At 45.5% G+C, this 25508-nt stretch overlaps 1 protein-coding gene across 5 annotated transcripts in view; it reads right to left on the reverse strand.

Annotated features, from left to right (window-relative positions):
- The window catches only part of LOC144817744 (uncharacterized), a 163114-nt gene extending 137867 nt beyond the window's left edge, over nucleotides 1-25247 (reverse strand). For all 5 annotated transcript variants that reach the window (XM_078674528.1, XM_078674527.1, XM_078674526.1 and 2 more), the window contains exon 1: nucleotides 25124-25247. The gene's annotated coding sequence lies outside the window, so the exon portion shown is untranslated. The remainder of the gene's footprint in view (nucleotides 1-25123) is intronic.
- Nucleotides 25248-25508: the final 261 nt, after the last annotated feature.

The following is a 25508-nucleotide window of genomic DNA, read 5'->3' on the forward strand; positions in this document are numbered from 1 at the left end:
CACACATTCCTTAGCGTGTTCTGTCATCTGGCCAGTGATTCGTCTTCGTTGTGTTGTCGTTTTAATAGGCTTAAAGTGATAGGGTAAATGTAGTTTTGTTCCGCCATTTTGGGCATATTTCGTTCGTGCTCACGCAAAGAAGTACATTAATTATAATTAGGAGCTGTCAGGGTGCCTCCGTAAGTGAATCCAGATGGCCGGGCGCGTTCACCATTCAGCAGCGCTCAGCGCTCCAGACTTGAGCTGGGCAGCACCAGCGAGCATTGTGCTTAAGCTAACTTCAGCCTGCATTTCTGTTTCTACCCTGCTGGCCCTGTGCTCTGTGTTCTCGGTGAGGGGGGCTACAGGCCCAGCAATAGCAGCGCACGTTCTCAGCCTTGCAATAGTTCTCAGCGATGTCAGGTTTGAAATATTTCTGCCTTTCAGCTCTCTAATCTCAGAGCAGAGCCTCTTCCTTCCGGAAGATAACTGGGCCGAGCATTTTCTCCAAGACAGTTAGAACGTCTGCTCATAGGGCCCCAGCTCCTGCCAGCAGGCTTCCCCTGGGCAGTGAGACAGTAGTGACACACACTCGCCTGTCGTGGCCTTCCCCTGAGCCGCGGCTTCCTGCCCGATGCCTCCCAGGCTCTGTCGAGGCCCAGTGTCTACGGGGCAGCGCTCACAACCAGGTCTATTCTGCAGCACTACATTGAACTTCACGACCTGCAAAAGCCAAAGAAGGCGGTCTCTTTAGCTATGCGGCTCACAACCAAACTAACTTCAATTATCTGATTTCACTGAAACACTTTTACACTTTCATAAATATATTTGTAGGGTCTAATGCTTTTACGAAGTATTCCCCCTTTGACCTGTGACAGTCATTATTGAGTCGTTGTTTAGAAATCGTTTTTATCAAGTGTCCTTGTTAAACTATGCAGGTGTGTCGAAGCCTCAGTCAATGTCGCCTAATGATCGGCAGGCTCACTTGTTTTCACATTTCCAGAAGTACTGTAAACTGCCGATCCTGCTGGATACCGAGCACGGGTATCAAGCTCCGGACTTCTTTCCTGATGCTTTTAGTCCCGCATGTCTGTTTCAGTCACTCTCTCCTCGGTAATGGCATGCCCGACCACTCCTCATGGAAAGCACACTTATGTGTGCGTCCTTGCAGTCTTACACTTCCCAAGATGCCTTTTCAGTGCTGATCACTAATCAGAGAGCCAGATTTTCTATAAAATTTAGAATAACAGCAATCTCCTACATTTCGCTAAAACAGTGAAGTGGTAATCTCTTAGATTATATGTTGAATTAATCATGTAAACAGAACATGCCCTGATTTGCAACTGCATAACATGTGGATACTTACGGCATAAAAGGGATCAACTGGGAAACGTTTAGGTACATAAAATCAGCTATTGTAATTTGAGGTATTCTAGTTGAAATTTGTCACATATAATTGAACTCTAATTTGTCTGCTAAATCTATAGTTACTTTAATCATCTTGTAGATCTTGTCAATTTACCGGTTTGCACACAGAAGGTGCTTCAGTTCGTTCGCCAATCAGAGGAAGAGGGCCCAAGTCAAATCAAAATATTTTTCCTCCTTGAGACGATTTTCGGTCTCTTAGCTGCTCTGTTTCTTCACTTCTGAACGATGCATATTAAAGCTCTTGCATCACATTTGATAAAGTTACCAATACTGGGGGCCCACTATTTTAATAGTTATACCTTGAGCTGACTTTAACTTGTATTTATCATTCTAAAAAAGTGTCCTCCAGCACTCGATGCCTTACTCAGAGGTTTTGTCAAAGACTAGTACAATGCTAAAATAATTTTGTGTTTTCCACTGGTTGTCTCTACCCTTATTCATTATGACATTTCCATAATTTGTCAACAAGATCTGCAGATCCCAAGGCAGAAATAAGAGTTTGCCACGTGGGTCTTCCTCTAACAAAAAGGTCATTTTGGAGGCTGTTTATTGCAATGTGGCACCCTCTTGTGATGTGTCAAAAGACAGAGTGGTTAGTGTAGCACTTGTCTTGCTCTTCCCGCAACCGTATGGAGTCTGAATTTGAATTCTATTTGCATTTGGTCGAACATTGTTACTGCTGGAGATTGACATTAATAGCGCCTAAATACTTGTGTTAAAATGGTGAAACATTATTAAAAAATAGAAATGGATAACGACTAGAGGAGCCGACCTCGAAGCTGGGGATCCGGATTCGAGTTTCAGCAGGTAAGCTCAACATCCTGTGTTTCTGAGTAAATCACTTAATCTACAAGTGCCTGAATAAAATGAATGTGGCTGTCTGTAACACAACCGGTGCTCATGTAAAGCACTCTGATACCGTCGGGTCGAATTTGCGCTATAGAAAACAAAAGACGAAGGTAGAAATAGCAACCATGGTGGGTTAGGACTTCTTTTGTGGGCTAAAAAAAGGAAGCACATTCAATTGAAGAATAAAGTAAGGAGCAACAATTTTGCTAGCGAGGCAAATAACTCATCTCTCTCCACATTTATGACAGACATCTACCACTGCGTGAAGAGGGGAGCAGAGTAGGTTAGAACACAAGATAAAGTAAAGTCACATTGTAAGGTGGAAATGCCAAATCGTCTATGAACAGTGTCTGCCATCAGTTTTAGGAGTAGATCATTGGATGGATATGTCAAGGGACAGTTTCAAATTTGGTTGTGTTGGGGATACATTTGTATAAGGTAGCCTCCTCAAGATTCAAAACTTCATTTATTCAAAGCAACACCTGTTTCATTAACCTATCTCTTTAGCGGAACTAGAGAAATTGAACAGTGTGCCTGCTTAAAGGGATTGAAGAATGGGTATCGGTCTTGATCTTGTTCGTGGCTGCCATGGTCCTCTACGTTACAAAGTCGGGCCTTGTACTGCCAAATCTTCCTCTACAGCAATCTTCAACGAAAATATTCAAGCTTATATTTTTAGACTCAAGATCTGTCAGCATGGCCAGAAACGGTGGAAATGCAATCGGGCTCGGATTTATTTGAGTTTGAGCTAATGGCATTGTAAATGCCAATGTCTTTTTGCCATGTGAATGGAGTGTGTGCATGTGGTGTGTAGTAGAATTGTAATTTTACCAATGGTGGCATGCTGTGCTTTATATGAATATGTTTAAAAGTAAAGTGTACCATACTGCGATTGCTTGGTGGAAAAGTGCACTACCGGCTGGAGGTGTCTGTGCCTGGTGGAAGGGTGCACTGACGGCTGGTGGGTGTGTGCTTGGTAAAAGCGTGCACAGATGGATGATGGTTGTTGGTGTTTGTGCATGGTGAACGCATTCATTGACGGCTGGGGGTGTGTTGTTGTGTGTGTTGTTTTCTGTGTGCTGGTGAGTGTGTGGTGGTGAGTCTGTGGGGGTGAGCCTGGGGAGTGAGTGTGGTGGTGAGTGTGTTGTGTTGAGTGGTGACAAGTGTGTGGTGTTTACCAAGCACACACCCACCAGCCGTCAGTGCACCCTTCCACCAAGCAATCGCAGTATGGTACACTTTACTTTTAAACATATTCATATAAAGCACAGCATGCCACCATTGGTAAAATTACAATTCAACCAAGATACTTCCACTACACACCACATGCACACACTCCATAACACATGGCAAAAAGACATTGGCATTTACAATGCCATTAGCTCAAACTCAAATAAATCCGAGCCCGATTGCATTTCTAATGCTTGTTATGCTTGGGAATAGCCGATTTCATTAGCATAAACCTTCAACTAAACATGCACAGTAACACTACATGAGGTAATAACCTTCTTTTGAGAACTTAGACAACTATTTAAGAATCGGAAAACAGGGAAAACATTACCATAAAGGTGATTCATTCATTTCCTTTGGACATTTTCACCCTCCTGTTTAGTTCGCACAAAATAGTACCTGAAATGTCTTTTATGAGTCACCGCCTCGCGTATCTTACAAGCAGTGAGGAATGTGCTGGAAACAATCCTGCTAAATAAGCAACCGCTATGAGATTTTAAAGGCACAACCTGGATGAAATCACAGAAAACGTTCCATCTTGGGGATAGAAGCAGACTTACCTGCCTCTTATGTATTATCTAATATTTTGGAGCTGGGGGCTTCACAGAGGTATGTATTGCCCAAGAACACCAGGGTGCCACTTAAATCTTCATTTTGAAGAATACAGTCGTTTCATGTTTAGTTATTATTAATGTGATAATTTTTTCAACGAGGCTCGTTGCTCTAGTTGGTATATTGTTTTACATTTAAGATTCCAATGCACTTTCTTGTGTTCAAGCTTGGGCAGCACATGTGCTGCTCTGCGATGCATGCTGTATTCGGGTGTGGACTTGAAGCTCCGCCGACTCACCATTCATATTTTTCATTGGCTTGTGTTATTGTCCTTTGTAAACTTTGTTTTTTAGTTTTCCAAAAACCTTTATTGATAAAGTTGCATAGACAAATTACATTCTTGCACAGAGTCAAAGCGCCTTGTACATGAGTACGATTGAAAGTCGCAGAGGACCAAAAGCACAGCACATCATGACACGACAGCGTAGCAAGTGTTAAACAGGCACGTTTGGACAATGAGCAGTCAGTGGTTTACGGCTAAAAGGTATTTTGGCTCTTCATTGGTCAATAGCCTTAGTAGTCACTCCTTAGGACCGCCTTGTCTCATCTTGTAACCTCCCATAAGGACTTGCCCTATAATGTGTTCTTACTCAGTAGGCTTTATTTACAGCCTCCACGCACTATTTTGTTTACATTGTTTTCACCTGCCTGCTGTGGACTCGCTCTCACCTAAAGCTTGCATTTTTTTTATGGCTCAGCACACCACAGGGGTTGCCGCACTTTTGGTTTATTTGCGGTGACAAGTGTGGCCATTTAAAAAAAAAAATTATTTTATTTTGCTCTTCATTCACTTTCTCATTTTTGTTGTTTCCAAGCACCCCATGACGCACTTGCATGTTAATAAAGGACACACCCCTTTCTTTAGACGAACCACGTCTAAAGAAAGGGACACCTCCACCATTAAAATGAAAGCACTGTTTGGATCTCTTTCACCAAATAAGCATGGTTTTTCAAACAAATGCTTTTTGGTAAAAGCTCTCCATACTAAGCTTTTACTTTAATAGGGACCGCGCCCCATTCTTTAGACCCGGTTCGTCTAAAGGAAGGGGCATGGCCTCTATTAATGTGCATGGGCGGCATGGGGGACTTGGAAAAAACAAATATTTCCACCGCAATAGGTCTCGAATTTGCAACAATTTAAGCTATTATCATTTACAATGCCACTAGCTCAAACTCTCATAAATGCGAGACTTATTGCATTGCAAATGCTTGTTTGAATTAGCAATCAACCACATACAAACCAACATAAATAAAGATGTGAAGAATTGTAAAATTTCTTCACAGAGTAGATTAAGAAGCCTGAGCTATCTTGGCTAAGAAGCTCAGCTGAACCGCTCTCCATTCCCCCCACCACCCAGAACAATATGGTTTGAGTTCAGAGAAATTAACAAATACGATCTCCTCCTAAAAGACAATGACGATGCCCTGTGTCCTTTACACAAGGGAAAGTCCAGTCTATTAATTCTTCATGGCCTGAAGGCAGCATTCAACAGGACTAATCACTTCATCTTACTCACTGCCATCAATAAAAGAATAGTAATAAAGGCACAGCCCTGATCCAGTTCTCCTCATATGTGGATAACCTTTCTAAACGGACAGAAACTGAACACAACTCTAATAGATCCAGCCCCTGTATCCTAACTGTTACAAAGGTTAGATGCTTTCCCCTATGGTCTTCAACCTATACTTGGAACCTCCGACGACAACCCTAAAACACTTGAACCTTTCATACCATCTCTAAGCGGACAACACTCCATTCTATCTAAAACAATTTGACTAAAGACATTCTTTCTCTGGACCACATTCTTAAGGACATCCAAACCTGGCTGCCCAGCAAGCACTTGAAATTAAACCTTCTTACTAAACTAAGTCCTTAGATCATCTCCCCACAGTTCCATCCCAGTTCAATAGTGACCATACTCACTTAATGTGATTAAATTATTTAATGCACACAATCTCACTGAAGCCTCTTCATAAAAACCAGAACCTATACAGGTGCACATAAATGCAGTAACAGTGTGCCTCGTCAAGTTAAAGCTTTTGAAAAACATCGAACCATTCGTTTAAGTAGAGATTTTTTTTTTTTTTTAATACAGTGTTTCAAGCCATGGACATCTCAAAACTGTGGTAGAAATCAGCAAAGGCCGCCTGGCTATACTGAAAGTAACCATAACTGCAGCTGTGAATCTCAAAGAAGTTAGGTGCGCCAACTGCATAACTTTGGCTTAGTAGAGAAGTCAGAAACATTTTTAATGTGGCTTGCTTTACCTATAAACCTTGACAGTATGGAACAACAGAGAATTTGGCAAATAAACTCACTTTCTGGAGGCGGTTGTTCTTTGGATAGTTTCGCTCACATACTTTGCAACCTCCCAGATTCAAGAAACAAATATCTATTGATCCTTCTCTGGTATCACTATCAGAACCCCGAACAAGATCCCTGTGGAGATGCACACAAATCTTCCATTCAAGATTAAATTAAACAGCCTATTGCAATCGTTTTTGCTTTCAAGGAGGTACAGGGAGCGACAAGAGATGTGCACGCGCCGCCTGCCGTAATCCGATCAGGTCGCGCGAGCGTTCAACATCTCCTATCTCTCTCAGCACGGGCGTGCTCGTGCCCTCCGCCTAAAGAGCCTCACCGCCTCCGTCGCACCTCTCCGATTAGTTAGTGGTCCCCCGGGAGACGATGCGAGTGCCTGTTTCTCCCACCCCCGGCCTTTAAACACTCACCGGCTGCAAGGTGGGGGGCTCCTCTGACGGCGGCAGGACATCTGTGGCTCTCGCGGTGGGGGCAGGCACCGACAATGTGCCTCGCGCCCCCTCCGCTGTCCAACAATGCTTGCTGGTTCCTCTGCCGGGGCTCCCTCCAGTACATGGGAGCCCCGCAAAGCCGTGTCTCCTTTCGGCTGGCGGTCCCGGGAGGACGTCTCTTCTTCCGGGCGGGCGCTGGCCAATGACAGCGCGGCGCCGGCCGTCACTCCACGTTAGCCTCGCTGCCGTGCTCCCTCCCCCCTGCTCATCTGTGGTACGCGCGCACCACTAGTCTATCTATGCGAGCGCTGCTGTAGGATTCTCAAGTTCTGAGGCGACGCCAGCCCTAAACAGATAATTCAAGTAGTCTGCTGTAGTTCATTATATCTATATTTACTCTTTATCAAATTAGGCTCATTAGATATATTTACATGAGAATGGATTTAATAGCCGAAGAAAAGAAACTGCTAAAACTATTTGAAACATTCTCTGCGTTTTTAGAACATTTCCTGAGACTGTCCATTATTTGAGACCAAAATCGGGTAACTTTATTTACAGGTACTTTTTTTCCATGCACGCGTAAATACGGTAATTAGATTCCCTCGATGCGAGTGTTCTTCTGCCACAACTAATCCATTATTCGGAATACATGCATAACTATATTCTATTCGCCGTGGAAAAGACGGAGGCGCTTTATGATTGGCGAAGGGTATTGTTGGTATGCTCATTGGCTGAAGGTTTCGGCTGTTGGCCTCTGAACATGTACAGAGGTTTAGGATTGGATACGAGGCCTCTATCAGTTAGTTTTCTTATTTTGAGCTCCTGTAAAGTGCACCGTGTTATGGAGGAGGAAGTCGGCCCTGGCGAAGGATGCTGCGAGCAGGGGGGGGGGGGGGTTGGGGGGTGTAGAGCTGGTATCAGTGGCCTTCCTGGTTTCAATTAGGAGCTGCTTCGAGGCGAGGGCGGGAGGCACAGCGGTCTCACAGGAGTCAGCTTGCGGAGCCCTGCTCCGGGGAGGCCTCTGGCCGACACCCAGCAACCCCGGGGCCTCCTCTGCCGGGACAGCAGGAAAAGTCAGTCAGTCCGTGCATGTATGTGTGCACGACGTGGGTGTCTGTGTGCTGTGTACACGCCGGCCTGAGGGCCCAGAGCAGGGACGGTGCCAGACAGCGGCTAGAAGCCGACGACTGCGATCTCTAAGCGACAAGCGCAATTGGGACATCACGTTAGCGCTGCGTGTGTCCTTCGCGCAGACCCCGCTCATCTCCACTTTAAGAAAAGCCTCAAGCTGCGCCGTCTTATTGTTGTCATAGCTGCCAAGAGGCTCCATGACAGCCAGTACTCCTGGCTCACACTTTGCATGCTGGGACTTTTAGGTCTAAGCCCACTGTGGATGTCAAGAACTACAAGTTACAGAGCTGCCTGAATTGAAATTTATTTAATGCGATTTTATATAGCGCGGACATTACCCGAAGGTGTCAAAGCGCTTTACAAAAGAACCAGTTGCGTTGCATAAGGACTTTGGATTATATGAGTTACATACGAGATTCAAACAGAATTTTTGGGGCAAATGTAAGGATGTAAAGTCACACCAGGAAGAGATACAAACAGAACAAGCATATGCAATAGGTATCGCATTTGCACAAGTTTAAGCTACTGGCATTGTAAATGACTGCATTTTATTTATATTTCAAAATCCAAAACATAAATAAAAGGCATTGTCGTTTACAATGATAATAGCGCAAACTTATGTAAATGAGAGACCTGTTGAATTGCAAATGCTTGTTCTTTCAGTGAACATAAGTAACATTCTGTTAATCCTATTTTTTTCCACCTGGTGTAACCTTTCCCATTGTTACTTCAAAGTGCTTGATACTCCATATCTATTTTGTGCTATATAAAACTCCAAAAACATATAAAAAGAAAATATTTAAAAAACAAAATCTCAGGGTTTGGCTTTTATTACCAATATTAAACTACAGATTATAATCCTAGGAAGTGAGCACGTATTTTTCAATGTTTTATTGAGGTTTACAAGCCAAATATAGCAATAATTGTACATCATAAACTAGAACAGCCTTTCAACCTACAAGGCACAGGTTGAGTCCTAAAAGTACTTGCTGATTCTGCAGACAACTCGAATTACTAACCAAATCAGAACAAATTATTACGTGGGAAACCCCACAATTTGTTTCTTTCCCGGAAGAGTTTTGTCTAATCACAGCAGAAAGAACATATCTGGAGAAAAACTGTCCATGAACAAGTTTTCAAGAAGGTTATACCCAGATGTTGATCCCGTGCTCCATGTACCAAAGGAATTAAACAATAATTTATCTAAATCTAGAGCTAAACAGTAAGAAACTAGTCTGGAGTGCATGTGCTCACGTCTGAATGGGATTGCTCACATCTGAAGGGGATTATCCAAAGTTGGCACTTTTTAAAAAGGGACCGATTACCTGTTAGCTATTTGCTGACATTCTGCCACAGTATCATTTCAGGCGAAACTCAAAGCTTTTCACGAAAACTCTATGGGTGCCCAGATTGTTTACATCACAATTATGTAGTCTGCCTGAAAGATCAATGGCCTATCTCTTCTCAGTGCAGAACTATTGTACTCTAAGGCACTGTAGTAACCCAATTAGACTAAAGCAATGGTCTACATTTGGGGATGATGCAATAAAGGACTGTTCAACTTCAGATGGTACCGATAGCCTGAAACCACAAGAGCTGGGATAAGGTGTCAAACCTGGGAACATATTGCACTGGCTTCCAGTTGAAGCAAGAATCTATTTAAAGCATTAGTGTACTTTACCTAGTTAGCAATATGCTCCTGGTAAAATCTCTTTCTACCAGTAAGGCATTTACATTTAGCCAGTTGTATTCATCCTGCTCATTGTTTCATTTCAGGGTGGAAGACTGAGGTACTTGTTGACCTCCCGCCAAAAGTGTCTGCTGTGTGACAATGACATTTTTGTTTACTTAATTCTAATGTAACTTTTATTTGTACAGCCTACCCGTTTCAGTGTGAACCAGAGATTTTTCAGAGCCCTTTGGTTGCTCTGCATGCAAATACCACAACGTTTTTGATTTGGTTGCAAAACATATAGGGGGTGTAGGGGAGGAGCCTGCTCAAACTCTGCACAGAGATGATCTCTCTTTAATATTGTGTGAGAGAAGACCAAACTAGATCTCAAAGACAAAATGTACACATTGAGCATAAGATGGTGTGAGAGTTTCTTAGAGTTATGAGCAATCAGTGGTTATTGGGTGGTAATCTGCACAAGTTCTGTAATTTACCACTGGTACTTCAGGGTTACTATTACTGCTGCAAACAAAAAGATGGGAGTGTTGGAAGCCGGCTCTGTATGTACTACTTCAAAGTATGGTATAGTGTGCACAGAGTCCAGTGGATCACCAAAGGTATAGCAGAGGCTACAGTAGGCAATACCTCGCTCTCTTATGGGAATGTGATTGAGCAGTCCAGCTTATCAGAGGATAGTGTTAAACATTTGTTGTACACACTCAGGCAAGAAATGACGTCACACACAAAGAATGAATCCAGACCAATGGATTACATAAAAGTTGTTACTTTGTTATTTTTATTACTAGAACCAAGATTTACTTAGTAGCAGGTAAGTGAGACTTTCGATGAAATAATGCTTTTCAAGATACAATGTATACTTGTTTTGTAGAATCATGCAAATTATTTTGCAGCAGAGAAAATGAAATGAAAAGACCATTTGTAAAGCGTGATAGCTACCCTGAGGCATCCTAACGCTGCAGACATACGCGGGCGGGGAGGCTGCTTAAGATCTAATGTAAGGCAGTTTTTAGGAGTTTGCGGAAAGGTAGCAGGTTAGGCTCTGCCCACATGTGGCGGGGAAGAGAGTTCCACATTTTGGCTGAATTGTAGGCAAATGAGCGGCCACCACACCTTCTTCTCTTGACTTTGGGGACTACGGCAAGGAAAAAAGATACAGAACGAAGCTGTCTGTTCAGTTGGTAGGGAATGATCAGTGATTGGCTGATGGCGGGCCTGTCTTCCAGAAAGCTCTGTGAGTGATGCACAGTGTCTTAAATTGAATTCCTTCCCTAACCGGGAGCCAGTGCAGGCTCTTGAGTCCTGGATAGGTTGACTGCCGACGGGGGATCCGAAGGTGTGTGCGGGCTGCACAATTTTGAATGGTCTGCAGTCTATGGATAGTAGATTGGGGGCCCCTAAATAGAGGGCATTCCCGTAATCCAGGCAAGACAGGATGAGGCCCTGGATCATGATTTGTCTTGCTTGAAATGGGAGCAGGGAAAGGATTTTTCGTAATAGCCTGAGCAGGCCATAGCAAGGAGGCTGAAAGTTTTGCTGCTTGATAGTTAAAATTAAGAGAATGGTCCAGCCAGATGCCTAGGCTTTTGAATTGTGCTTTTTGGGGCTGGAGCGGGAAGGAGGCAAGTGGGTCACAGTAGATTAGCATGAAATGAGGGAGTATTTCCTAATAGCATGAGCTCAGTTTTGTCCCCATTCAATTTTAAATAGGAAAGTGTCATCCAATTGGCCACCTCCTCTAGACAGCTACTTAAGTTGATTGGAGAGATGTTTGGCTGATTGAGGGCTACCACTAGATGATTGTCGTCGGCATAAGTGATCATTTTTATCCCAAAAGGACGGACAATCTCAGCTATGGGGCGCATATATATGTTGAACAGTGTGGGGCTCAGGGAGGAGCCCTGAGGCACACCACAACTGAGTGGCAGACTGGTGGAGGCAATATCACCCTCGAAAACCTGAAAGGAGCGGTCAGCTAGAAACAACCTAAACCAGGTGATAGCATTTCCTGACACTCCTAAGTTCATAAGTCGATGGATCAGTATGTCATGGTTTACAGTGTCGAATGTGGCACTTAGGCCGAGGAGGATGATTGCTGCAGATCCTACTTGATCAAGGATTTTCCTAACCTCCTCAGTTACTGTGAGGAGGGCGGTTTCGGTTCCATGCTGGGGGCGTAAACCAGTCTGGGAGAGATCAAGCAGGCGATTATTTTCCCAAAACATCTACCAATACCGAGTTGACATATTTCTGCAGAATTTTACTCAATCATGGTAGCAGGGAGTTCGGCCGATAGTTGCTAGGATTATCACGGTCAGGCTTTTTCAGGAGAGCCTTGACCATGGCACGCTTCCAGGAGGGGGGAACAATGCCAGAAGAGATGGAGGCATTGAGCAGATCGAGAATAATGGGCAGAATGTTTCCTATGACCGACAGCAAGACACTTGGGGGTGCCGGGTCAAGAGGGAGCCGAATTTTATTCGGTGCATAGTGGAGTCGAACATAATGAGATCAAGAAGGGGGAGACTATCCAGAGTAGCTGAGGGTCCAGGTCCAGAGTTTATAGTAGTGGTCAAGGCTGGATCCGGCTGAGTGAGGGGGAAGGAGGTTTATATTATTTGTATTTTCGGGAAAAAGATATCTGCCAGATTGTTGCATTGGGTTTGAGCATCAATCGGATTGGGGGGTTTCTGGGGAAGTTTGAGGAGGGTTTTGGCAATTCGATAAATTTCCTTGGGGGACGAAGCAGTGAGAGTCGGAAATAGCCCAGGACAGGGGGGATCAGGAAATGGTCAGAACAGGGAAGCGGGGATGGAGTTCCCATTGAGTTCTGCGTAGTTGCTAAAAACAGCGTCAAGTAGATGACCTTTGGTATGGGTAGGTTCGAATAGTAGCTGTTTGAATTGTAGTGCTGTGACAGGGCGAGCCTGCCAGCAATCCCAGATGATACCGCTAGGGAATGGTGGGTAGTGAAACCTACAACACCTCCTTGTATCCCCCCCCCTACAGGGTAAATGGAGCCGTGACAGCACACTCCAAGAAAAAATCACGGAGGAAGGAATTAAAACCGATCCCTTTAACTGGGTCGCGTCCTGCAAAGAAGCCCCGCCCTCCGAGGACGTCAGCGAACAGCTATTGGAGAAGGAAGAGGAAGCGCGAAGGTGGGGAGGTTCCTGGACCACGGAAAGGACGAAGGAGACCTGGTGGCGTTCTCGGCTGACCAGAGAGGGGAAGACCGTGACTGGCAGGAACTGCGACGGGAGAGAGAAAATGAAGCTCGAAGAACTCCGAAGACAGAGACGGCGGAGCCTATAGGCCAAAGACCCCGCGATATTGCGAGCCACGTTCCAGGAGGAACGTGGCTGTCCCAGGTATGGAGGAAGGTATCTGGGTGGGTTGGGAGGCGGGGAAGTATGACAGAGTGATTGCCCAGCCCGTATCTACCCTCTCCTTCCCCCCACTTCCTTACTCCCCTCCTACTGACACAGCCCCACTTCACCACGTTCACGAGTGAACTTCTTCACGTGTGCTCCCTTCACTTGTGAATCCTAAACCCAGCATCACGTTATCACACAGACAGCGGTGGTCCCAGCACTCCCGGTTTCCCTCCTGGGATGATAGAGAGCCAAGAGCACTTGGCTAAATTATTGTTTCTCTTTTTTTTTTTTTGCTTCCAACCCGGGTTGAGACTTCCAGAACGGCTGTATACTGTCCAAGGAGTGACAGCGCCCAGTAATACCACCCCTCAATGACTCCAGACCAGAATACCAGCTTTTACAACACAGATTATTTCTACAAAAACAGAGATAGACTGACTAACCAAATTGGAAAACCATTTAGACAAGCACTGGCGTTGCCAATAGGTCTCGCATTAGGAAAGTGTGGGCTATTGGTATTGTAAATGACAATTTTTTTTTTAATGTGTTGGCACTGAAAATATATAAATTAATAGCATTGTTATTTACAAAGCCAATAGCTTACACTTTCCTAATGCGAGTCCTATTGGCTATGGGAATGCTTGTTGTTAGCCTGCATTAGCATGCCAATCAGGGGTCTCTGGGGGTGGGGATTGTAAAAGACAGTCTGTGGATTTGGTGTCAATGCGCAAGTGCAACAGAAAATGAATGTGGAGCGTCGCTGAAAGAAAGACGAACTAGCGTGATATGCTGTAAAGTGAAAGAGACACCATGTTTAAGTGTAGCAGGATTGTTTTTTAATAGCGGAAAAAAGCAAACTTGTGAAAGCGATTAGTTGAGGCGAGCGCAAGACATCCCATCTCTAAAAGTAAATTTTTGATATAAAGACCACTGTCACATTGACGCAGTTCGATATTGTGTGTTGCAGCGGAGGCACAGCACAAGGTAATCAGATACAGTGGGGGGAGAGATAAACAAGAGCGGCCGGGAAACTGAATGTACGGCCGGCCAGCCATGATTAATTAGGGGAGGAGAAGCTGCAGAGCGCACGCTGGGCGAAGGTCCTTTGATGTGCAGTGCGGCCGTGAAAAAATGCAATTAGGAGGGAAGGTGGCTGATGCGCGTGCTTGTTTGGTCACGTGATTCACATGAACTCAAAGAAAACCGCAGCAAAAAGCCCTTGGTTTGACGAGCTTTGTGAGCACTTGAATTTTCTCTCCGCTCAATGCGCTTGCGCGCATTGATAGGTCGCGAGACCTAAAAAATAAAGCCTTACTCCCCACGACCTGGTCTACGCTTTTTCCTTTCGGCAAGGTCACAAGTGCATAAAGGCTCAGTCAGTTCTTTGGCGTTGTGGTTGGAGACATCATCTAGATGGATATTAAGATCCCCGAATAGTGAGAAATTAAAAGGCACACATGCCAGATTTGCTATGATTGGGGGGGAGGGCATTGAGAAATTGCCCAAGAGCCCCAGGTGGGCGATAAATGAGTAGCCCAGAGAAGGTAGTAGTGGGGGAGAAATCAATGGCGAAAGATACATTTTCACAATCTTGTACCAGGTTAGGGAGTCTGCGGCAATTATAGAGGTCTTTGAAAATAATCGCTAGGCTTCCTCCGCCCTCTTTGCGATCCTCTCGTATATGGTATCCGTGAGGGAGAGCTTGGACGAGGTCAGGCCCAGAGTCTGCATTAAGCCAAGTCTCTATCAAAAAGAGACCATCCGGTTTTAGTTCTTCTAGGAGCAGGGCAATTACTGTGGAGTGCTTAGGAAGTGATCTGCATTTTACAAGGTACATATTTCGCTGGGTGCACTTGGTGTGTGTGGGTCAGGTTCAGTGATTGTAGGTTGGAAAGTGAAACCCCAGTGTAGGCATGTATTGTATTGCTCTGCCACGTTCCATGAGTACTGGCAGTTTGCAGATAATACACCTTTAAGTTTAAGGAGGGAGCGGGGACTGTATCTCCCAGGATCCGGATCCAAACGGGCAGGGGTTGTGGCCCCTGCTGGGCGCAGACGGGCTTGCCTTTGGCGCGCCGTCGGCACGTACCCTATACATGCGGAATGGCATCCGATTAAGTAGAAGATCCAAGCTCCGCCCCCTCCGGTCCCCAACCCGGAGGAGGGGAATTGAGCTGGAGCATTACCGATACTCCCTCCACTCAAACGGGACAAAGACCCGGGGTGGACAAGGGAGCAGAGCGGTAGAGAGCACACAATACAAGGGAGAACAGTTTAAAAAGGTACTAGACTTTGTTGCGTTATTTTCCTTTTAAAAATGGTTGTTTTTAAAAAGCATTATGAAAGCAGATATAAAAGCATGTAGTAGCACTGCATTTAACAGACAGTCAATACAGCCTGCGCGCGTCCGCTGCGCGTGGGGAATGGCACCCAATTAAGTAGAAGATCTAAGCTCCACCCCCTCCGGTCTCCAACCCGGAAGAGGGGAATTGAGCTGCAGCGTTACCGATACTCCCTCCACTCAAACGGGACAAAGACCCGTGATGGACCAAGGAGCAGAGCGGTAGAGAGCCCACAATACAAGAAGAGGGAACAGTTTAACAAGCATTGGAAATGCAATAGGTCTCGCATTAGGAAAGTTTGAGCTATTGGGGAGCAAAGCTCCTGGACTTAAGCTCAGGGCAAATGGGAGTTTAAGCCAGCACATAAGATGCACTTCCGGCAGCACTGGGGCGGTAGGGTGCAGAGTGCTATGAGTCTCTGGTTTGCAAACACACTGCTAGCTCGGGACGAAGATCTTCTAGGTGCGACCACCACTTGGAGATGTAAGTTTGGATGTTGGGGGTTGGTTAGGCACTGTCGGTTGAGCCACTCAAGGCCATGGGGCGTCGGGTGCAGAGGTGCCTTTTAGGGTCAGATCTTCTTACCCCCTCCATGTCACGGTTGAGGGGACCTTCCGGTTTGAGTTTGCAGGCGCCGGCTTGAGGCAGGTCAGGGATCACCAGATCTCGGGTCAAACTCGCTGGTGAAACCTCCTCTTGGTGTTGGGCCACTCGAACTCGGGCCTTGGGCGTCAGGTGCAGATCCACGGATGCTTTCAGGACTGGAGTCTATTGCAGAACAAATTCAGTGCTCACGGGAGACAGAGTCTTTGGGATTGAAGGGAGGCAGGTCCTCCAGGTTTCTCGAGGTTGCTGGCTGCAGGTCACAGCATGATTTTGCTGAAGCAGGTTTGAGGTGGGGACAGGCCGGTAGGGCTGTGGCCAAGTCAGTGGGCGCCCTCCTCTTGTTAGCTTTGGCACGGCTGTTCAGCCCTTCTTTTCTTCTAGTTGTTTCTTGTCTGAGGAAGCAAGGTTCAGGGGTGCCCCTAAATACTAGATTTAGGGGCATTACAGGAAGGTAAAAGGTTTGAACCAATGAGACCCTTCCCATTGATGGGTACACCCCTTATTATGCCACCCTCCAATTGTAAAGGGACATAAGCCTTTCCCTGGGTCGCCCCATCTGCAAGATGGCAGGGACAGAGTTGTGCTTCACCTTGCATCCCCCACCTGAGGGGTGGAGTTGGCAGAGATGGGCACACCTCTTCTTCACTTGTCCCCTTCTGGGGGAGGAGGCTTGGCACCTCGTCTCGGGACGTGCACTGTTTCAGACCCCAAAGAGCAGTAGGCTCTCGACCCAGAGGTCCAGAAACATGTCTGGTGGTGGCAGCTGAAATCAGCCACTCAGTCTGGTCAACAGTGGTAGGTAGTTTTTCAAGGAGCATCTCTAGGATGCCCTCTGTGTGCATTTTTCATTAAATCCCACATTGGCATCAGTGTGGGTTTAATGTCAGTTTTTAGACTAGCCATATGGGGCTGTGGAGTTTGTACTCAGCACCATATACTCTTAATGGCAGCACTGCTCTAACAATGTCCAAGAATGGACTCACTGTAGGGGTACCGGGCTCATGCACCTGTACACTCACCACTGGTATAGTGCACCCAGCTAGAGGGGTGACTGATCTATGCCAGGGCAGTGGGTTGTAGGCATGGCACACAGGGATGTGTGTCATGTCGAATCTTCTCTTTGTCCTGCACCAAAACACGCAGACTGCAAAGGCAGTGTGGGAGTGTAATGGTACAGGACCTCCAAGGGTGGCACATTAAGTGCTGCAGCCCTTAGAGGTCCTCTCTGGTCGCAGTGCCCTGGGTACCTGTGGCAATTGGGTTTTATTTTCAATGCAGTTTTAGGGAAAGAACATGGGCACTGGGTACCTGATTGGCAGGAGCCCAGGGCACACTTGGTCACAGCACATCAGCAGTTCAGCAAGAAGTGGGAGCAACCATCGAGAAAGAGAGCACTTTCTCACACTCCCTTTTTCGAACAGCAGAGTTAGATCCCAAAGACACCAGTTAGGGATGTGATCTCAAGGGAACAGTTGGATTGTTTCAGTTGTTAACCCCCTGTTGGGGTGGGATCTGCTAACATAATGAAGAGATACTTCATTATTCTTTGAGGTATTGGGTGGGAGGAGGGGGGAGGGAGGAAGGGCCAGTTTTTTAGGTTGTTAGATTTAGAGATTCAAAAATGCCAGTATTGTGCTATATTCTCTTGGTATATGCATCCCACAGCTAGTCATCTACTTTTGCAGTGTAACATGACAACACACCTAAATAGAACAAATCCAACAGGGGAAATTAAGGTAGTCACCTGGAATGTTAGGGGTCTTCTTGACAAGATCAAACGGGGCTGTACTGAGACATGCGAAACACCTGGTAGTGGATGTCTTGCTGGTGACCAAGGCCCAATGCTTGGCCTGATTTGGCTTCATACAAGTCTTCCACGTGGGTTTTGCTAGAGGCTCTAGGGGAGTGGCTATTCTAATCCACCGCAGGCTTGCATTTACGCACCTACGTAAATGGGCAGATGGGTTGGGCTGATACTTATTCATCCAGGGTATGATCGCAGGGGAGCCTATGATATTTGGTAATGTGTCTGCTCCTCTCCCCCTCAGCAATGCATTCACTGAGCCTGTTGCTGATATTTGGGGATATATGCCCGAATCCATAGCACTAATTGGGGGAGATTAGAATAATGTTATCCACCCTGACCAGGATAGATGCTGACCCACAGCTGTACAACACACACAGAGTGGGTTCACACCTGGGACCACTAGCAGAGGCTTTGGGATGGTCCGACACATGGAGGACGCTGCACCCAGCAGATGTCGGTTACACGTACTTCTCGGCGGTCCATAGGTCATTTTCCAGATTAGAATACATCTTCATCACCAGAGCACACACGTCAACTGTGAGGGGTGGATATCTTGCATAGGGATCTGGCCATTCCCCAGTCCAACTACAGATAGAGATGGGTCCAAGACAGTCAGCGTTTTGCAGGTGGCTATCATCCTGGCATCCACATAACCCGAGCTATAGAGCAGGCCTGCATAAAGCCATAGTGGAATATTTTGCTATGAATGGACAGTGGGATCTGTTACTACACTGTTGGAGGCCATGAAAGCAACCATCCGAGGGTTTGAAATTGGCCATTGCACAGCAGGTAAACGCCAGAAAAAAAAGAGGAGAGGAGTTGGCCTAACGGCTAGGGCGGTCGACCTCGAATCTGGGGAACCGGGTTAGAGTCTCGGCAACGACCCTGAACATCCTGTGATTCTGGGCAAATCACGTAATCTCTCCGTGCCTCACACACACAAAATAAGCATTTACAATGCAATGGTCTCAGCAGCATTAAAAGTAGAGCTATTGGCATTGCTCGTGACATTTCTTTTTTCTTCTTCTTTAAATCATAAATAAATGGCATTGTCATTTACATTGCCAATACACAGCACTCTGCGCACTCCCTACTCTGCGCGCACACTCACTGCTCTGCACACTCACTGCTCTGCACACTCACTGCTCTGCACACTCAGTCTGCACTTTTCCTGTGTCAAGCAATTCAAATGATATTTTAACCACTGGCCACCCACACACTCATAGTCACATCCAACACGGGCTTGCACTCATATTTAAACTGCTGTTTTAATACATCCACACTGTTTTTGCTGGGATACAATCGTATCTGTATGGGAACTAATATCTTCTTTTTTTGGCGATACGAATTTTACTTGTAGGATATCATTATTTCCACAGAAGAGGAGTCATTAGCTGTATATTTATACTAATGCACTTAATCATTGTATTAGATGTTTAGCTATTATTTTCACACAAATCAATGTGACTTCAAAACCCAGATGCCACAGTAAATGTAATTCTCGTAAAATGTTTTTCATGAAACATGGAAGATCATTGTGTAAAATATGGATTTCAGTCTACGTGGTGACTAGGGAGGGGGAGCAACAGAAAATGCCCCCCGGAATCCCGCCGCGGCCGCACCGGAGGTCAGGCAAGGTCAGGTCGCCTGTGACGGGGGCGGGCCGCGTCCGGACCGGAAGAGGAGGCAGGCGGAGTCCATGCGTCTCGCGCCCCGGGGCTCCTGTGAGCGGTGGAGAGCCCCGGGGCCGCGCCAGCAGGAGGTTGCGCGCCGCGTGCTGACAGCAGAGTCCCCCGAGATTGGCCAGGTAAGTTCAAAAGGGCTGGGGGGGGCTCAGTGCACTTGTGTGTGTGTGTGTATGCTCGTGTGCGTATGTATGTGTGCGACAGTGACGGCGGAGGGGGAGGCGAGGGGGGGCCTTGGTGCACTTGTGTGTGTGTGTGTGTATGTGTGTGGGGGGGTGTCTGTATGTATGTATGTGCGTGGGCGCTTGTGTGTGTGTCTGTGTGTATGCGCATGCGTGTGTGGTGTTTCGAGCTTCCCAGGAGGCAGCGCCTGGCCACAGCACGCGTTCGCGTGACAGTTTCAAATCGCCATGCGCGTGGCCAGGATGGTCTCATGGGAGGCACACATGCCGACAAAAGGTTCTCAGCGGAGACGCGCGACTAGCCGAGACCTAAAAAATGAATGTGTCCTCATGTATATGTAACGCAACTGGTGCTATGTAAAGCACTCTGATACCCGATATCTTTGGGTCAAGTTTGTGCTATATAAAACTCTGTACAATAAATACAACACGAAGCTCAGACCATCCAAACCGAGCTGTCAGCACAAGAGCGAGACAGTGTGGGCTCTCGCCACCTACTGGGAATTTTGCAGAGAAGGTATCATACCACCCTGACCGCTGACATCTGCTGCGGTCATGGGGATAGCTTCCGGCAGAGCACCAGGACCCAATGGATTCCCTCGCAAATTCTTCAAAATGCATATTACGATGCTGGGCCAAATGTCTGACTCCGGACTGGAGACATGCAGAGATAGTGAGTGGTCTTTCCAAAACCAGATCGCCCACCTGAATTATGTGCATCCTATCGGCCCATTTATTGATTAAATATTGAAGCCAAGATACTCGCTAAGATTTTGGCATGTAGGCTGATTGATACCACACCTCCTAGCCTTGACCCATCCAGACCAGGCCAGCTTCATGCCACTCGACATGATATTCAGAGCTTATAATGCAACAGCCGCCGTTGATGGACTAGACAGACCAGCAGCCTTACTACTAGTTGACATGGACAAGGCATTCGATTTGGACAACTGGACCTACAGGTTCATGTTATTGCAACATTTAAATATGGTCTATTGAGGGGTGGAGAGAAGGACACCTCTCCCAAAACGGGATATAGATAATTTTTATACTTGTTAAAGCAATGAAGGAACTTCCTTCAATCAATTTGAGAGTAAGTTATCAGATCACCTTCGAAAGATCACAACCAGGTTCTGCAACAGCTATAGAAGTCAACGTAAGTGCTATAAAAATGATACAGAGTAACAGCAGAACAAGAAACCTACCCACTTCTTCCAAACTACCCACTGTAAAACACTCCTCACGTACAATGTTCACTTACTGGCAGCTCGATTGGGGAGAGGAGTTGGCCTAGGTTGACCTAGAGTCTGGGGAACTGGGTTCGAGTCTCTGTAATGACGCTGAACATCCTGTGATTCTGGGCAAATCACAATCTCCCCGTGCCTAACAAAAATGAATGTATCCTCATGCAATGCAACTGATGCTATGGAAAGCGCTCCGATAACCGATTCGGGTCAAGTTTGCACTATATAAAACTCTGTAAAATAAAAATAGATTTGAACTATGTGGTCCATACATACACAGACACACATTTAACCTGCCTTGTCATGTCCCACTTGGACTACTCTATAAATATGTACATGGGACCTCCCCCCAAAACTTACTAACAAGTTAGAATCCTTTCGACTTCATTTAATCATATTTTGCACTAAAGCAGAGCATGCAATTGTTGACCTCTGCAATGCAACTGGGTGAGTTCAATATACCACAACAAACCCAAAAATGCACATCAACATCAATTTAATATAATTAATGCAGTCCATCCCAAAAAATGGAAAACACCTGAATGTGTAGGTACATCAATTCTGACAAGTTCTGCAATACCCATGCTTTTGTGCAACACACTTGGGCACAAGCCTCTCACAACACACTAATATGTCCCACATAGGCAACACCACAAACCAGCCTTTAAAACCATACACTCTGAAGACCAGGAACCAGATGCAAGTCAGAGCGCATGATGACTTTGCCAGGGCAATGAACCTATATACATAATCTAACAGAGACAACCTAGGAAAGTACTTTAACCTTTGTAGGGGTAGAAAAAGAGCGCAAAATGAGCCTGGCCCATGTAACTAAAACCATGTCGGGTCTGAGCGATGTTCACTCGCTACGAGTCAAAGCAAGGATCAAACTTAATGTCTCTACCATTGACAAAGCAGTTTGGGGGAAAAAGTCCAACATACCTGCTGCAATGCCTGTGCTACGCCCCACTAAAAAGCTCAGCTTATCATCCGCTAACTTGATCTATTAACGTTCGTTCGAGCACATCAAACGAGGAAGGATCCAAGGTATACAAGTTACAAGACTATGGAACTCCTTCAACCCCTCCTTGAGAACTGAACCTCAGTCAGGACACTTCTAAATAGTGAACTATTCAGACATATATGGTAATAGTTCTTTCGAGGTGCCGGGGTTGATGTTTTTGTTCTTCTGACTAACAGCTTCTTTCTACATCTTGCATTCTGAAGTAAACGAAAGGTTATGTACAGAGCAGCAACAAACCCCAAAAATAAACTACTATAGTAGTCTCTTGGTGTAAAAGGGTCCACCTCAATCATTATTAGGGGGCCTTGCTCCTTTCATTTGCAAGAAAACAGGTAGTTCTTTACTAGCCAAAGGTGTCATTAACCCTTCAAAAGTAATAAACTATGGCCACGATGACGACCTAAAATATTGTAGACAAACAATAAACTAATCAGTATAGTCCCAGCAATGTATATTAAGGTTGCCATCCAAAATTATTGTTAGCAATTGCCCAAATTTAAAAAAGTTCACTTGCTACGAATTGAAAATATACTACGATCTATGTGAACCCATTTGCAGGGGGCACATAAAGGATGGACATTCAAGGATAGTGGGTGACCGGACTATGTCATTCTCACCTATTTTTACTGTTTATTTATTTATTTATGCGTTTTTCATATAGCGCAGAATTTTACCCGAAGGCATCAGAGTGCTTCACAAAAGGAACAGAAAATTACAAGGGAACAAATTACAAAAGCAGACATTAAGTTACATGAGGTAAAAGTGACAATTGTGAGCAACAAAATACATGAGGTAGCAAACAGTGCATTACAGGAGGAAAGCGTAACCAGGGATGTGGAATTCCTATAGCCCGATGCCCTAGACATATTGTTTGGGGTCAAGGGCAACAAGTTTTAATGTGTATTTTGTCCTTGGGACAAGTAGGCCCAACCCCCTGCAGCACAAACCCGTTGATTGCCAATTTACAGTACCACATTATTGACCAGGGAAGGGCACAGTCTGCAGTTAAGATAATATTTTTGTCCATGTTAATGCGGTTTAAACTTGTATTTGTGGCACATTAATTGAAAGCCTTTATTATCAGGGTGAGCGCTCGAATTAAATGTTGTCTGACTGCACTACGGACAGTGGTTCCAGTATAAAAATGTGTACCCGTTTTTAAAGTTTAGCAATATGAGGCTAGGTATAATGCCCCCCGGATGCTCTCTGATTTGATGCAAATATTTGCAGAAGCTTGAAAGCAAGATTGATGATTCTTTGCTTTCAATATAAAATGTTCATTAAAAAAATGAAAGCAGGATTTTTTTTTAGCTAAACTACTGCAAATTTCAGGTACCATTTCTTTGTAGCATAATTTAGTAACATGGGTTGATGCATTCTAGTATTTTCCAAAATACTCATTATTAAACCTCAGTGTAACCAGTTTAAATAAGAATATGGGACACAAAAATAAACAAGCATTGGCAAAGCCAGTAGGTCTGAAATTGGTGGTCAGCGTTTTAGTTTTGTCAATGTGTGACTTGTTCTGGCATGATTTTTGTAAAACCTTATTGGTGTGGGGGCTGCCGGGTTCTCACCATTCCAAAAAACATTGGCAAAAGCCAAACATTTTTTTGGTCTCTCAAAAAGCAAACACTGCCACAGTAGTTACTGGAACTGAAAACGGCTAGTTTGTGTGCCAATATGCTCCTTGTGAAAGAGCATAATGTTGTGAAGCCAGCCGATACAGAGAGAGACAATTTTAATAAATGCAAAAGGTCATGGCCAACGCCAGGCCAAATTAGGGGCCCAATTAATAAAGAGAGCCTCAAAAGTGCACCCATGATATATGTCCTTGCATTAAGTTCAGCTATGAGGCTTTCGTGGATTCCCATGAATTTACAGACATGGGCAAGAACTACTGCTCCTAGAAAATATTTGTGGACTGAATTTTAGTATGAGCAAAGGTGCATGTGTAGATTTCCTCATGCGAAAGTCTGAGTGTTTGCAAGTTCACTTTCCCTCCAGCCACTTTTTCCCCCAAATCTCGAAGAAGGTCTATGTCTGCCATTGTCAGAAGTACATTTCCAACATTTCTCAGCATGGGAAAAGATTAGAGAAGAGTTGTCGAAAACGCTTAAAACATGCAAGTTAGTAGGTTTGCACAGACTAAAAAAGGGTTTTCTAACCCTGGAACTATTGCTTACCACTCCCTTCAGCCCCAGGATGTAGATCGGAGGAAACGTGGCTACATAAGTGGTTTCAAGTATTCAAACACTATTACGGTATGATCCCTAGCATAATCAGAGAGGCTGTATCAGAGCTCTTATATAATGAGATTGCTGCCATAATTTGTCGCTGCACAATTCCACAACCCTGGTGACAAGCGTGCAGGTTACAAGGGAAAACAAAGTGCAATTAGAGGTAATATACTGCAATATATGCTAGACACTCAGGCACAAAAACAAACAAACGTAGGCAATGGTGGCACTTGTGCAAGTATCAAAAGCAAACAAAATGTGAGAGGTAGCAAACAGTGTGCAACAAGAGAAAAGGAGCGTGTGCATGTAACAAAAGAGTACCAAACCCAGGTACAAGGATAATGTGCCTACTATGTAATGTAATGTCCTTCTGCTGTTTACTGTGTGTATGTAAAGCGCTCCGATACCTACGGGTCAAGCTAGCGCTATATAAAACTTTTAAAATATAATAAATAAGCGCCTCGTGTAAACCCTAGTACGGATAAGCGGTGTGTATGACTGTGCCGTGTAATGACGTGAACCCGTATAACGGGGACTAAGGCACTAGATTCATCTGAACACAAGCGCAGGCAATGTTGTTTCTGCGCAGCGTCTACAAATGAATTGTGATATATCTGACAGGGCGTGTGGGCTAGAATATTCGTTCTTCCTGAAGAATTGCAAATTGTGTGTGTAGGCGCTTGAGGGCTGTTCGTTCGTTCGGTACTGGGGTGCTACCGGTGTTCCTGGGTTATAGTGTGTGCACACAGGCCTCAGCGCGCTGGGCTGCGCACTCTCAGATACACACGGGTTTGTTTGCTTTAAACCGGCTCTGGGCACTTCCGCCCTGCAGCACAACAGAAAGGCCTCGCTGCCGCACACTGCGCATCCACAGCGCCACCGTTTGAAGCGCTTTGATGCGCGGCGGAAACATCTCCTCAGCGAGGTCCCGCCGGGCGCTTACCTGCCTGTGGGCCTCCGCCCCGCCCCTCGCTCCCGGATCCAGCGGCCCCGTGCGAACAGGAGCGCGAAAGGGCAACGTCCGTTCCCTTTCGCCGGAACCGGACGCGCGAGTGACGTCACTGCGCTGCGCCGCACAGGCGGAACTGGACATGAAAGACGGACTAAAGACGCCTCGTCCTCTTGGTATGACGGCCATAGCTGAATACACGGAAAAGGGTTCGCCTTTGTTTGGCCCTAATTGCCTCTATCATGTAACTTAATCACGGAATAAAATTAGTTGCCTGCATGGGAAGACTTTCAGCTCGTTCTGTTGCAGCCAATATTTTACAAGTTTCTTTTCTGTAAATGTGTTGGTTAGCTGCAGATTCGGTATTTTTACTTGAAAG

The sequence above is a fragment of the Lissotriton helveticus genome, chromosome 2_1, assembly GCF_964261635.1.
Source record: "Lissotriton helveticus chromosome 2_1, aLisHel1.1, whole genome shotgun sequence".
In the NCBI taxonomy this organism is placed as follows: Eukaryota; Metazoa; Chordata; class Amphibia; order Caudata; family Salamandridae; genus Lissotriton; species Lissotriton helveticus.